At 39.3% G+C, this 14464-nt stretch overlaps 1 protein-coding gene across 1 annotated transcript in view; it reads right to left on the bottom strand.

The window, feature by feature from the left end:
* The window catches only part of C1H8orf34 (chromosome 1 C8orf34 homolog), a 397204-nt gene that overhangs the window by 29043 nt on the left and 353697 nt on the right, over nucleotides 1–14464 (bottom strand). The gene's annotated exons all lie outside the window — the stretch shown is intronic.

The raw sequence follows: 14464 nt of genomic DNA, 5'->3' as shown, positions 1-14464 counted from the left end.
AACATTATAGAACAGAATTTTGGCACACAGTTAACCTCTAATATCATAAGTTATAAAAGATTCTTATCTGTTCAGGGTTATAGATACGATCCCCAGTCCTCCTTAAGTGACAACAGCCAAACCAGCCTACTTTCTGGTGAAATTTCAAGTGGACCGTTTGCTGGATGGTATGGCTAAAGAAGACTCAGACCTCTTACCTCCACAGCTGGTCAGTGACTTAACCGTTTGTGGAGGCTAAGGCGGAGGGGTGGGGGTGGGTGGCAGCATCTATATTAGTAGTATAGACACTTTTGAAAACACTAGGGAAGGACTCCTAACAGCTGTCTCCACCCCTGTACCTCTGTTACTGATGGTATCATGCAAGCTGAATATATTCCAGCAATTATGTACCAAAAAATGTTCAAATAATGCACACCAAAATAATACAACATATTAAAAAGAATAGTTTTTCAGTATTATTCCAGGTATATAGGAACATAACCTTTCCACTACTGGGCCAGATCAAATGTTCATCAAGCTCAGTATCCTTTTTCCAACAGTGGCCAAATAGTAAAACAGATTTTGTCTTCCTTATCTGAGAAATAAGCAGTGGATTTTCCCAAGTGCATCTTAATAATGGCTTATAGAAATTTATTTTAGGAAATTATCCAAATCTTTTTTAAACCCTGCTAAGCTAACTGTTTTTACCACTTTCTTTGGCAACTAATTCTAAAGTTTAATTACAAGTTGAATTAAGAATTTTTTTCTTCGATTTGTTTTAAATTCACTACTTAGTAGCTTCATTGCGTGCCCCCTAGTCCTTGTATTTTTGGAAAGAGTAAACAATTGATTCACATCTACCCGTTCCAATCCACTCAGTATTTTATAGACCGCTATCATATCTTCTCTTAGTCATCTCTTTTCCTAGATGAAGAGCCTTAGCTGCTTTAGCTTTTTCTCATAGGAAAGTTGTCCCATCCCCTTTATCATTTTTATCGCCCTTCTCTGTATTTTTTCTGCAATATCCTTTTTGGGATGGGGTGACCTGAATTGCACACAGTATTCAAGGTACGGTTGAACCATGGAATGATACAAAAGCATTATAACATTCTCATTTTTGTTTTCTATTCCTTTCCTAATAATTACTAACATTCTATTTGCTTTCTTGCTGACACTGCACACTGAGCAGAGGGTTTCAATATATCATCAATGATGACACCTAGATCCTTTTCCTGGGCGATGATTCCTGATCCCTGAATCACATATCTATAGTTTGAGTTCCTCTTGCTAGATTGCACTTCTTTTGCATTTACTCACATTAACTCCAGGATTTTATGTAGTGCGTCTTAAGTTGTACGTGCAAATCCAGTTGTAGTCTGTATTTGCACGCGCAACTTTATTAGTTAAGAAGCCAACGAGAACTGATAATTTCAAATGAAGAATTATTGACATTAATTAGAATTTACGCAAACTAAGGATATTCTATAATGTGATGCACATAAATTCTGAGTCACATAGTTGAAAAGGGGTGTGACCATGGGGCGTGGAATGGGTGTGCTGTGGGCATTTCTAATATCTATGTGTGTGGTTATAGAATACACTCAATCTGTGCGTACTTTAGGCATTAGCATTTACTCTGTGCATTCTATAAACTGTGAGGAAATTTAGGCTTATTCAATAAAGTACGCCTAAATTGTTTTGCAGCTGATTTTTTACATGATATATTGAATCTAGTCTTAAATGTCATCTGCAATTTGAATCACAAATCTCCCAGTCTCGTAAGGTCCTTTCACAATTTTTCATAATTCATTTGTGATTTAAGAACTTTGAACAACTTTGTGCCATCAGCAAATTTAATTACCTCACTAGTTATTCCCATCTCTAGAAAATGTTAAAAAGCAGCAGTCCCAGCAAAAACCTCTGGGGAACCCCACTATCTATCCTTCTCCATTGAGAATACTGCCCATTTAACCCTACTGTGTTTGTATCTTTTAACCAGTTCTTAATCCACAATAGGATACTACCTCCTATCCCTATCTAATTTCAGGAGTCAAATGCCTTTCTGTGGTTACAATCAAAGCAGTTTACATATTATATACAGTTACTTATTTTTGTACCAGGGGCAATAGAGGGTTAAGTGACTTTCCCAGTGTCACAAGGAGCTGCAGTAGGAATTGAATACAGTTCCCCAGGATCAAAGTCCACTGCACTAACCACTAAGTTACTTCTCCACTTCATCAAGGCTTTTGGTAAATACTACAAGTTGCATTATCCCTAGAAAAAAATATCACCTAAAGGCTAGCGTTATGTTTCCTAACTGGGATCATCAGATTGTAAAGCTGGAGTCTAAGGCTCCTGGGCCACATTTTAAAGGGGCTAGATGCTAACTAATAATTCCCCCTTCCCCCAACCTCCTCCCCCAGACAGACACACCCCAGACAGACACATCACTCTTGAAGCCCCCCTGGATCACAACACCCCGCAAAAGTCACCCTCTCTTCCTAAGGCTCCTCTCCCTCTCATAGTACCCCATTGGGTTTAACTTTACAAATCCCAGGGGGTCTAGTGGTATGGGGCTGGGGCAATTCCCCAGTTACTCCTTCCCCTTCTGGGCCAGGTTCAAAATGGCACCGGTGAGCCCTAGCAGTTGTAATTCTACCGTTAGGGGTCAAATTGTCATGACTACTACTGGGGTCACTACTGTAATGAACCCAGTGCTGAAAGACTGGAGATTGCTCCTGCTCCATACTCACAGAACCCCAGGGATTTCTAAAGGAAGTCTTGGATGGGGAAGGCATATGGGAGGGGGATTGTTGGGGGTGTGTGATTGGCTGGGCACTGTGGAGGTATGTGCTCGGGAATGCTCCTGGTGAGGTGGGGAGTTGTAATTGTTAATTATTCTTCTCTGATTTGAGATGCAACCTGGGAACGTAGGGTTGCAGATTAATGACCTGATGCTCCCTGCCAGTATTAATAATGCTGCTTGTAAGGCTGATCCCAAGTAGCATTATTCATATACCATGAGAGCTACTGCAGGTTAGCAACTCCTGTGGAAAATTAAGGTACAGTAAAAGCCTGTCTTTTATGACACCTTAATAATTACCCCTCTTAATTTTCCACTTCCTCAGGTACAAACTTACTCTTTTACAGAGCTGTGGTAAACAGTAATGCATGGTTACCGCAGGTTAAAAACCACTACCATAGGGTGCGCTCAGGCGACCCGTGGTTGTTCTGGCATCTGTGTGTGTTCCATGTGCTAAAAATACTTTAATTTTTAGCGTGTGGTTAGCATGTGAGCCCCTTACCATCTAGAAAACAGGTGTAGTTAAGGGCTCACGCGCTAATGGCCACGCACTACTGGGAAAATTATCACGTGACCATTATTGCAAAAATGGAAATGTGGCCTCAGCATGTGGGAAACACATATGATAGTCATAGCACGGGCCACTTTTTAGTGCAGCTTAGTAAAAGGGCCCCTTAGATTATAAATCAATCTTGGGACAGCAAAATATCTGCTGTTTCTGAATGTAACTCATCTTGAACTACTACTGAAAAAGGATACATAAAAAAAAAACAACAACAACAAAGGGACGAAACATCCAGAGCAGGAACTGGTATAAAAACGTTGCTTAACTCTGACCTGGTTCTGATGTTTACTAAGTTAGAGAGTAAAATAACACAAGACTTTTTATTTGACAGTCAACATTAAGGCTTACAGAATATCAGTTTTTTGTGTTTATTATAATGTCAGTTTTTGGGTTACTTGTTAGAAGTGGTTAATTGATAATCAGATCAAACTGTAAGAGAACTGATAAGATTTGAACTTTTTATTAGAGACAGTTCAAAGATATGGAGTTGTGATTTCTGATCTTCAGCTCTTCCCAAAAGTCAAGGCAGTTGGTATTTAAAAACATACTGCATGTAGACTAGCTAAATAATTTGCTTTAAATTTCTCAGGTAGCTGAATGGATATATAGCCATGATTTATCCATGTAACTTGAAGAGGGATCAGGTGAGGACCTATGTTTATCCAGAAAGCAGTAATATTCAGCATTTATCTGTATAAATAGACTGTATAAATAGCTGTCCTAACTTTATACATATAACCCCAGATTCTATATATAGCGCCTAGTGTTCCATGACAAAATCCAGGTGTATTCTATAACAATGTGCATAACTTAATTGGCTTAACAAGCTAATCAGCGTTGAGAACAGGTCTTAATAATCAATAATGAGCACTAATCAGCAATAATTAGAATTTACATGCACAACTCACTAAGCGTATTCTGTAATGCAGAGTGCCAAAATTCTAATGCGTGCAGCCAAAAAGGGGCATAGTTATGGGTGGAGAAATAGTCGTTTCACAGGCAATCCAAAATGTACATGCACTGTTATAGAATGTGTCCTTCTGCGCCTAAATCTATTCGCCGGCATTTATGCCGCATTTCCCTTGGTGTAAATGGATGTGTGTAGTTTTAAGCACTGTGATATTAACTAAGCGTATTCTATATACTGCACCTAAATATAGGTACCGCTTGCAGAATATGCTTTGGCAGAAATTTATTCCATGCAGAGTTTTCAGTCACAGTATATAGAATCTGGCCCATAACTTATCCATATAATTTAAGGTGCCATATTCAGAGGTCCAACTTTATATGGATAAATTGGCTGAAGATATACCTAAAGATATTTGTATAATTTATATGGATATTTTATGCAGTAGCTGCCCTGATAAATATTGCCCTCAAAACAGAAAAAAATGTCCTCTGTTTTTTTGGGGGGAGTGGGAGCAGAGGCAGGGGGAGCAACCATTTGCAAAGATTTGTAGATGTAGCTGGAGGTTCAGGAGGTTTCTCCTCCTTGCTTTCATTTCCACAATAATCTAATTCAAACTCTGACCTCTTGAAATCCTTTGATTGTTTTAATTTTACCTTTTGAAATTAAACCTTGTGTTTCACTTCTTTCATGCTTTTGCTTTTTTGTTTAAATCAATACCTGTCTTTTCAGACTTTGAAAAATCCATGCAAAAATCCCAGGGGTCAACAAACAGGATTGGGAAATTTGTAATTTAAACCAAATGATGGATGTATTCTTTTCAAATTACATCAATTTACATGTCACTGTTATATGATTATAGACACTGATTTCCTAACCACTATTCAAATGATAACATGTAAACCTTAAATGCAGTTCCTGTATTTTTGTTAAGTAGTTAATATATCAGTGATTGCTTCTGTAGATAATGTTTTCTCAACATTTCTTCAAAGCTAATGGTTTCCATTAAAACTGTATCAGTCATCATATCTGCCCTTGCTCCCATTCTGACATTAGCACATGGGTACTGTTATGATGCTTATTAACGACAACATAATAATAATAATTATTATTATTATTATAAACTTGCTATACCGCTTTTAACTACCACTTGGAAGATCAAAGGAGTGTACATTCTAAAAATTTACATTAAATAAAAGAACTACAATGTCAAATAGGATAGTTAAAATCAGTTACACAAAGTACACAAGGACAGAAAAATTCAGACTTGTGCTGCCAAAAATGCAATCCCAATAGACCTAAGTACCCTCAAAAACCTTCTGAAAAGCCAAGTCTTTAATTTACTTTTAAACTGTCAGGGATAATTCACCTCTGATTGATAAAGAAAGAGAATTCCAAAAGGCTGGTGCCATGAAAAAGAATACACTGTGATGTGTACATTCTAGCTGCGCCACATGGGGACTAGACAAAGATCTCAGAACCCGCCCAGGAGATAAAGGATAGTGAACAATGATAAATAACTTGGAGTATCACCACAAAAAGATCAAGGCTAGAGTGCGCCTCAATGTCAATGCCAATAGTTTGGAAGTAGGATTGGTGCTCAGATTTCTATAGTCTCTGCCCTAAAATTGGCAGGGAGAGATAGACTAAGAGGGTCTTAAACGTTAGAGATGCCAATGCATTCCTATGGGCGTCTCTTAACGTTTAGCGTGCCCACAATTTTAGCACGCGCTAAAAATGTGAGTGCGCCTTAGTGGCACCCTAAGTATGCTAGTGCTTAATCATGACGTGGAATCTGTGCAGAATGCCAGATTCAATTGTGGTTACCTTGTTCGGCAGACTGGATGGACCGTGCAGGTCTTTGTTATTCTATCCAATACTTATCTAGGATGAAGGTGCATCCTAGAAGATATATAGATATCAGTATGTAGGCCTACTTTTACACGCTTTCCTCAAAGTTATATTTACACACTGAAAAAAATGAGCATTCACTTCCAAGGACTTCTTCAAGAGATTCTTGAGTGAATCACTTTATAGTAGTTTTCCTTAATCAAGTGAGACATTTTTTTAAAATTAGGAGACACAATGTGACTTTTTTTTTTTAACGCTGTTGACAACAGCTCATCTGAAACAGGGAAATTACTATTTTATAATCTATTCTATAAGACCTTGACTTGTTATCCTCACTGTGAAGATCATGGACAAACCTACAATTTTGTCATGCTTCTATTCACTTACCATATTAAGAGAATCCCATACATTAAAATGTATTGTTGAGTTCAAAAAATCAATCTTCTTGTCAGCCAGCAGAAAGCTCATAGAGTTCCCTTCAAGACTCTGACATAGTCCCTTGATTTTGCTGACAAGACGAGTCAGTCACTGGAGAATCAACCCAATTCTGTTCTAGTGAGGGCTGTAGGCTATTCACTATGGAGACAATTTTATAACTGGGCACCTCAATTTAGGCTTCCTGAAGGTGGGCAACAGAACTTAGTCACCTAGGCACCATTACAGAATACCAGCATAACCTAGTATCAACCCACCTAACACGTGGAGGGGCATAATCGAAAGGGATGACCAAGTTTTGCTGAGGACGTCCTCGTAAAACATCCTGGTGGAGGGGCGGGGAAACCTGTATTATCGAAACAAGATGGACGTTCATCTTTCATTTTGATAATACGGTTGGGGACGCCCAAATCGTGAAATTTAGGTCATCCTTAGAGATTGTCGTCCCTAGACTTGGTCGTTTCTGATTTTCGGCAATAATGGAAACCAAGGACGCCCATCTCAGAAACGACCAAAAGCAAGCCCTTTGGTCATGGGAGGAGCCAGCATTCATAGTGCACTGGTCCCCCTGACGTGCCAGGACACCAACCGGGCACCCTAGGGGGCACTGCAGTAGACTTCATAAATTGCTCCCAGGTACATAGCTCCATTACCTTGTGTGCTGAGCCCCCCAAATCCCCCCAAAACCCACTACCCACAACTGTACACCACTACCATAGCCCTTACAGGTGAAGTGGGGCACCTAGATGTGGGTACAGTGGGTTTGTGGTGGATTTTGGAGTGCTCACATTTACCACAAGGGTAACAGGTGGGGGGGATGGGTCTGGGTCCGCCTGCCTGAAATGCACTGCACCCACTAGAACTGCTGTGATAGACCTGAGTATGACATTTGAGGCTGGCATAGAGGCTGGCACAAAATATTTTAAAAGATTTTTTAGGGTGGAAGGGGGTTGACCACTGGGGGAGTAAGGGGAGGTGATCCCTGATTCTCTCCGGTGGTCATCTGTTCATTTTGGGCACCTTTTTGTGCCTTGGTTGTAAAAAAAACAGGACCAGATAGTCGTCCAAGTGCTCGTCAGGGATGCCATTTTTTTTCCATTATGGGTCAAGGACATCCATGTGTTAGGTACGCCCAAGTCCCGCCTTCGCTACGCCTTCGTCACGCCCCCGTGAACTTTGGTCATCCCCACGACGGAAAGCAGTTGGGGACGCCCAAAATCAGCTTTCGATTATACTGATTTAGGCGACCCTGTGAGAAGGACGCCTATCTTCCGATTTGTGTAGAAAGATGGGCGTCCTTCTCTTTTGAAAATGAGCCTGACACCCACCAGCCTAGAGCTTGTGGAAATGCAGGTAACTAAATGCAACAAGGATGCATAAATATAGTATTATGAAAGTTATGCTTACAAATGGAAGCCCTACCTATGTCCTGTTCATCTGTATGCCCCCTTGAAAATATATGATATGTAAGTCAAGCAGGTATTTGCAAAATAGCACTTAGACAACATACTGCCATATTTGCAAGTAAGTATTCACCTACATACATATATACTAGTATTCTAAACATTTACATGTACAAAGGGTGTTTTTCTGTTAGTACCTAGTTTATATATTTGTGCTTTATATTTACAACCAAGATCACCATCTTTTCCAAATGTAGGTATTCCAAGCCCTCTAGGAAATGTTTAATGGTTAGAGTTTTCTTGACTCAGATCTATTTTGGAATTCTGTTTTTTTACCTGTTTAATGAGAACTTAAAGTGAGACTGATCAGTCCAAGATAGTGGCATTATCTGAATGCCACCAACCTGAGGTTCTGGTAAATTAATCTCAAGAGGAACACCAGATCTACTATGTGCCAGTTCTTATGGGTTGAGAATTAACTACATATGTGAATACTTCTATTGTCACAGTAGCAGAAAATCCAACAGAAAAGGATTCTAGCTTTCTTGGCAATTGCCATTCTACATTCTACTAGTCAGAAAATGAACAAACTCAACAGTTCAACAAAGACTGTGCTGTATACAAAACAACTGAAGTTTGTTTTCCGTTAATAATATGGCACTTAGAGATGATAGTTATATCTGGTCAAAGAAACTAACACAGTAAAAACTATTTCTGATGAGATGTTTGAGGGTAGATATATTTGTCTTAAGAAAAAAACGAAGTAGGCTGTGTAGACTAATTGACTTTTTGAGCCATGAGCTTCATCAGATGATGAAATAGAAGGATGTCCTTGAAATCTCATGCCTCAATGTTGGTTAGTTTATAAGGGAGTCATCAGCCTGCTTCTCTCAGAGTTGTTCTACTGTGGCAAAACAAGGGTCCATGTAGTCCAGTATCCTGTTTGCCACTGTACCCTGTACTGGCCACTGTTGGAGAGTCCCAAAAAGTGGCAAGTTTCCATGTTACTTAATCCCAAGGATAAGCAGTGGTTTTCCCAAGGTCTACTTTAATAATGGCTTTCGGAGTTTTCCTCCAGGAAATGGTTCAAACTTCTTAAACCCAGCTACCTTAACTGATTTTACCACTTATTTAAAAAAAAATATATATTTATTAAAAAAATTATACCCTACCTAAAACCTTGCTCTGGCAAAGTGTTCCACAGCTTAACTAAACACTGAGTGAAGACATATTTTCATCTATTTGTTTTAAATGCACCACTATGTAATGTCATAAAGTGTCTCCCCTAGTCTTTGCTCTTTTTGAAAGAGTAAACAATTGATTTATATTTACCTGTTCCACAAATTCAGGATTTTATAGACCTTAATCACATCTCTCCTCAGCCACCTCTTTTGCAAGCTAGAGTGCTAACCTCTTAGCCTTTCCTCTTATGAGAGTCCTTCCATTCCCTTAATCATTTTGGCCACCCTTCTCTGTACCTTTTCCAGATCCACCATCTCTTTCTTAAGATGCAGTGACCAGAACTGCACATAATATTTAATGTTCAGCCTTATGGAATAATATAGAGGCATTATGATATTCATTAATTTATTCTCTATTCCTTTCCTAACAATCTATTTGCTTTTTTTTGGCTGCTACTGCCACCACACACTGAGTGGATTTCAACATATTAGTCACGCTGACCCCTAAATACTTTCTCTGGATAATGACTCCTAATGTGGAACCTCACATCATGTAGCTATAATTTGGGTTATACTTCCGAATGTACATCACTTTGAACTTGTCCACATTAAATTTCATTTGTCAATAGGATACCCAACCTTCCAGCCTCCCAAGGTCCTCCTGTAATTTCACACAGTCTGCTTGTAATTTGATAACTTTGAATAATTTTGTGCCATTTGAAAATTTGATCATCTCACTCATCATTCCCATTTTCAGATCATTTATAAATATGATACAAAGCACTGGTCTCAGTATAGATCCTTGCAGCATGCCATTGTTCACCTATTTCCATTGAGAGAATTGTCCATTTAACCCTACTCTCTCTTTTCTACCTTTTAAGCAATTCTCAATCCATAACAGAACACTGCCTCTTATCCCATGGCTTTTTAATTTTCCCAGGAGTCTATCATGAGGGACTTTATCAAACACTTTCTGAAAATCTAGATACACATCATCAACCGGCTTACCTTTACCCAAATGTTCATTCACACCTTCAAAAAATGTAGCAAATTTGAGGGGTAAGACTTCCCTTGGCTGAATCCATGTTGGCTCTGTCCTATTAAACCATGTTTGACTGTGTGTTTGATAATTTTGTTTGTTATAACAGTTTCCATCATTTTGTCTGACATTGATGTCAGGCTTATCAGTCTGTAGTTTCCTGAGTCACCCCTGGAATCATTTTTCAAGACTGGAAGGTGGCCAATGTAATGCAAATTTTCAGGTAGCACAGACAATCTTAATGACAAGCTTAGATAACCAATAAGAGACCTTCAATTTCATTTTTTAGGTCTTTCAGTATTAAGTGCTCCAAGAGATTTGATGCTCTTTAACCTGTTGATTTGGTTTATTATATCTTCCAGGTTCACTGAGATTTCTTTCAGTTCCTCCATATTGTCACTCTTTAACCCTGCCCCTCACACAGCATTCATTCAGTTATGAATATTTAAAAAAAAACAACGAATACAAATAAACTTAGTGGCGGAATTAATGGCCACGGCTCCTTTATTAATTGTTTATCTTAACAACTCACAAACATCTGTAATTAAATAACAACGTCACCCCCATTTACCAGATGGCCCAAACCTACCCCTTAACCCTTAATTTGAGGCTAGCCAGTGACAACCTAGCCCCAACTCCCAGCATAAGTAACCCACAGTGCATATAATATTAATGAATTCCATTAACAGTCAATTTAAAGTGATACTGCATTGAGCCTTGCGGTGGTGCCATGACCTGTCCTTGGCTCAATGCAGTATCACAGTCAACATCACACACCAACTCAACTGAATTTCAACCCCACTTTTCTCCCCATCCAATTGGCTGCCTGGCTTCCACCCTCCTAACCCTACCAAAGCAGTGATAGCTCTGCTTAGCACTGCTCCCCCAAAATGCTGCAGCCACTCAACCACTTACCAAAGACTACAATAGATCCTGAATTGTACTTAAAAATATGTCCAACCCAATATCTGTCAAATGAGTACTGTCTGGATGATACAACCCAGGACACTGTGTCATCAAGAACTCATGACTCACCAAACCTCCCATAGCAGCAAAAGCCTAGACATCACCATTCACTCTCTTCCTTAAGCATTCAATAGCTTTCACCTTTACAGCCTTTCACAAAACCACCCTAGGAATTATGTGTGACCAAATAAGCTTCGCAAAAGTAAAATGGCATAAGATTATAACCAATTCCAACTTTATTCTTCTGATTAATTAAAATAACATCAGGGTAGGATAAATGTTGAGCATGCATTAAGATTGGTACTAGCTGCCCCTATAGCATCCCATGTTGTCCCAATCATTGAATGATGACTCCTTGCATCGCCCAACCTAGCTGTGTTCCCAACATGATTCAGAGGCACGCCTCTTCACCCAAAATATGGAGTGTCCACAAAGCCAAATGTAGATTTCAACAGGCAAGGCACGGAGCACAGACATTACAAAATAAACGAATTAACCAATCTCTAACATAATCCAGATAACTCCTGGAAGCCCACCTCCCCACTCTTTTAATCAATCCCTTAGATCCACCAGCAGCAGCCAACACAGAAGCTGCTCCAATTCTAAATGAATGTGTGCCACAGTGCTCTGAATTACATCCAACAAAGCAAAAGTTGCCTTTAAAACAGCAGCACAATATCGAGTTAATGGATTACTGTCCAGATGCACTAACCAATATAATTCCCCTGAAGGCTGCATTTCCATACACTTCTCTGCCCAATAAAATGGACAAGAAGATTTAGATCGACCATGTCACAAACACAATCAAATATCCCTTCCTTTTTGGTCATACTTTGAGCACCTAATCTTTAAACACAATTCCTTCTTACCCAGGACCACATCCCTTATCAATAAACCAGTGAAACCTACAGCCATTTTTGAAGGTGCCACTATTTCCTCAACCCTCAAAGCTCCAAAGAAAATGCCACAGAAAATAACACAACTTCAAATTCAGAAATGCAAACCCCCTTTAAACTCCCAAAAGAGAAATTAACAGATCATGGGAAATCGGTATGTACACCAGCTTCCCACCTGAAGCCCCACTGCTTGCATACCCATCCAATTAATTTTCACCAAGAAAGATGTAGGGTCTTTGAAGCTGCACAGCTTATAAATAAATGCTATTGCACTTAAAGCTTGCGACACTACACCCAAAAATCTACCTCTTCTACAACTATCCACCACAAACTGAACAACTCTCATCCACAGGCAAAATGCTATCACACATCAAGCCTGCAGAACTCCTGAAAATGCCTCCAACCCAATCCATAACATTTTCATGTAATCTCTGCCAATAAACTCTTTTAACAATTCTTCAAAGATTCCTAACATCTTTCCTAAAAATCTTTTGGAAGCTCTTCTGACAATTTATCTGCCTCTGGCACCAACGTTCGGAAATGGAACCACTGCAAACAAAAGAGAGCATCAGCAATCCCATTATCCAAACCTGGAACATGACAACAAATGCAAATCCACACTACTAGTAGGTGGGAGAGGCCACACCTGGATACCATTAAAATTGCTGAAAAAACACTTCAAAGCTCCAAATTTTCACGCAACATACTAAGGATATGAACTTAATAATACTGCTTGAGCACACCTTTTGTCAATGCCAACAAAATGTTCTTCCCATTGGAATAACTCTCATAGTAAAATTAAAACATCCTACAAGGGACTGAATTTCTTTCACTGTTAATTTCTTTCATCCTAAAACACTATCATTAACCTCACAGAAATCTGTAACTTTCTCCAAAGGCTATCTAGATTCCATTTTTACCGAATCAATTTCCACACCTAACAACACCAATTTAGTACAAGGTCCTTCTGACTTATCTTCAGCTAATGGAATACCAAATTCCACAGCTACAGACTGGAAAACTGTCATCAAATGCTCACACTCACCCGAATCTACCTGCCCTCCAAACAAAAAATCATCCAAATAATGAATCACTGAACTCAAACCCGCCTTCTCTTCTGTAACCCACTGCACAAAAGTTGAAAACATTTCACAATAAGAACATGAAATAGAATATCCCCTAGGGAGACATCTATTGAAATAAAACTGCTCCTTAAACATGAAACCCAAAAGATTAGATGACTGTGGGTGCACTGGCAGTAAACAGAATGCCGATTCAATATCAGCTTTTGCCAACAACATACCCAGCCCCAATTGCCTCACCGTTTCCACCACCTTGACAAATGATGCATACTGCACTGAACAAGAGAAGAGTCAATAAAATCATTCACGCTACACCCAACTGGGAAAGAAAGATTAAGAATTAACCTAAACTTTCCTTTTTGGGTATCACACCTAATAGCGCAATTCTCCAATGGAATTGAATCAAAAGAGCCAGCAATTCTCCTTAAAGCAATTTCTTTTGCACTATGACAGTATGAGTCACCACAGAAACCAAATTATTTCAACTGTGTAACAGCCTAGGTCCTTCAAATGGAATTATAAACCCTTCCAAAAACCCTTTCAAAATTAAATCCACCTCAACCATAGCTGCAACTTTAATAGAAGGCAGAACTTTACCCAACAGCTCTTGCAACCTTGTACTATAGAAGCCTACCTGATAATTCTTTGCCTCTTCCCCACCCCACGGGGCAATGAATGACTGGGTATGGGGCACTATATCTGCTGCAGCAATGTCGAAACCTGCATCCTGACCAGTTACATCACCTGGAATTAAACTGGAAACATGCTTGCAGCCCCTGACTACTCCCTTACCCACCGAGTATCGCTCCCCCTGCAATAGGAAGTCTCTGCCTTCCAACATTAAGGAATCCTGCCCCCATCAAAGATGACAGCGTTCCTGAGGAGGCATCCCCTGGAAAAAATGGTGGATGAGAAACAGTCATCTCAACCAACCAAAGGTCAATGTCACTGAAACTCCAAACTTAGCTCTATCTGAATTGCTCATCATAGTTGAGCCATGCCCAACCTCCATAAGTGCGATATGCAAACAAAAATCATATCGATATTCTTCCAGAAATCAGGAAACAGAGTTGGTTTTATGGACCCCAAAACATTAGCATATACATTAAACGCAAGCAACCAGTTAAAAATAGTCCTCAATACCTTCCCTTTTTTCTTTTTTCCCAAATCCTTCTGATCACTTCCTTTTTTTTCTCTCACCACCCTTGATCTCATTCCAACAATCTAAATATAATGCCACACAAATTTTTTTCATGCGGTTTCCTAGACACTGGACAGTCTAAAGGCGCAATTTCACTCAAAATCATTTAAAAATAATTATTTTCATCTTTCCCTATTCACCCCTCCGACCCCCTTT

The sequence above is a fragment of the Microcaecilia unicolor genome, chromosome 1 (assembly GCF_901765095.1).
Source record: "Microcaecilia unicolor chromosome 1, aMicUni1.1, whole genome shotgun sequence".
NCBI classification, from domain to species: Eukaryota; Metazoa; Chordata; class Amphibia; order Gymnophiona; family Siphonopidae; genus Microcaecilia; species Microcaecilia unicolor.
This window is presented reverse-complemented; position numbering and strand designations above follow the sequence as displayed.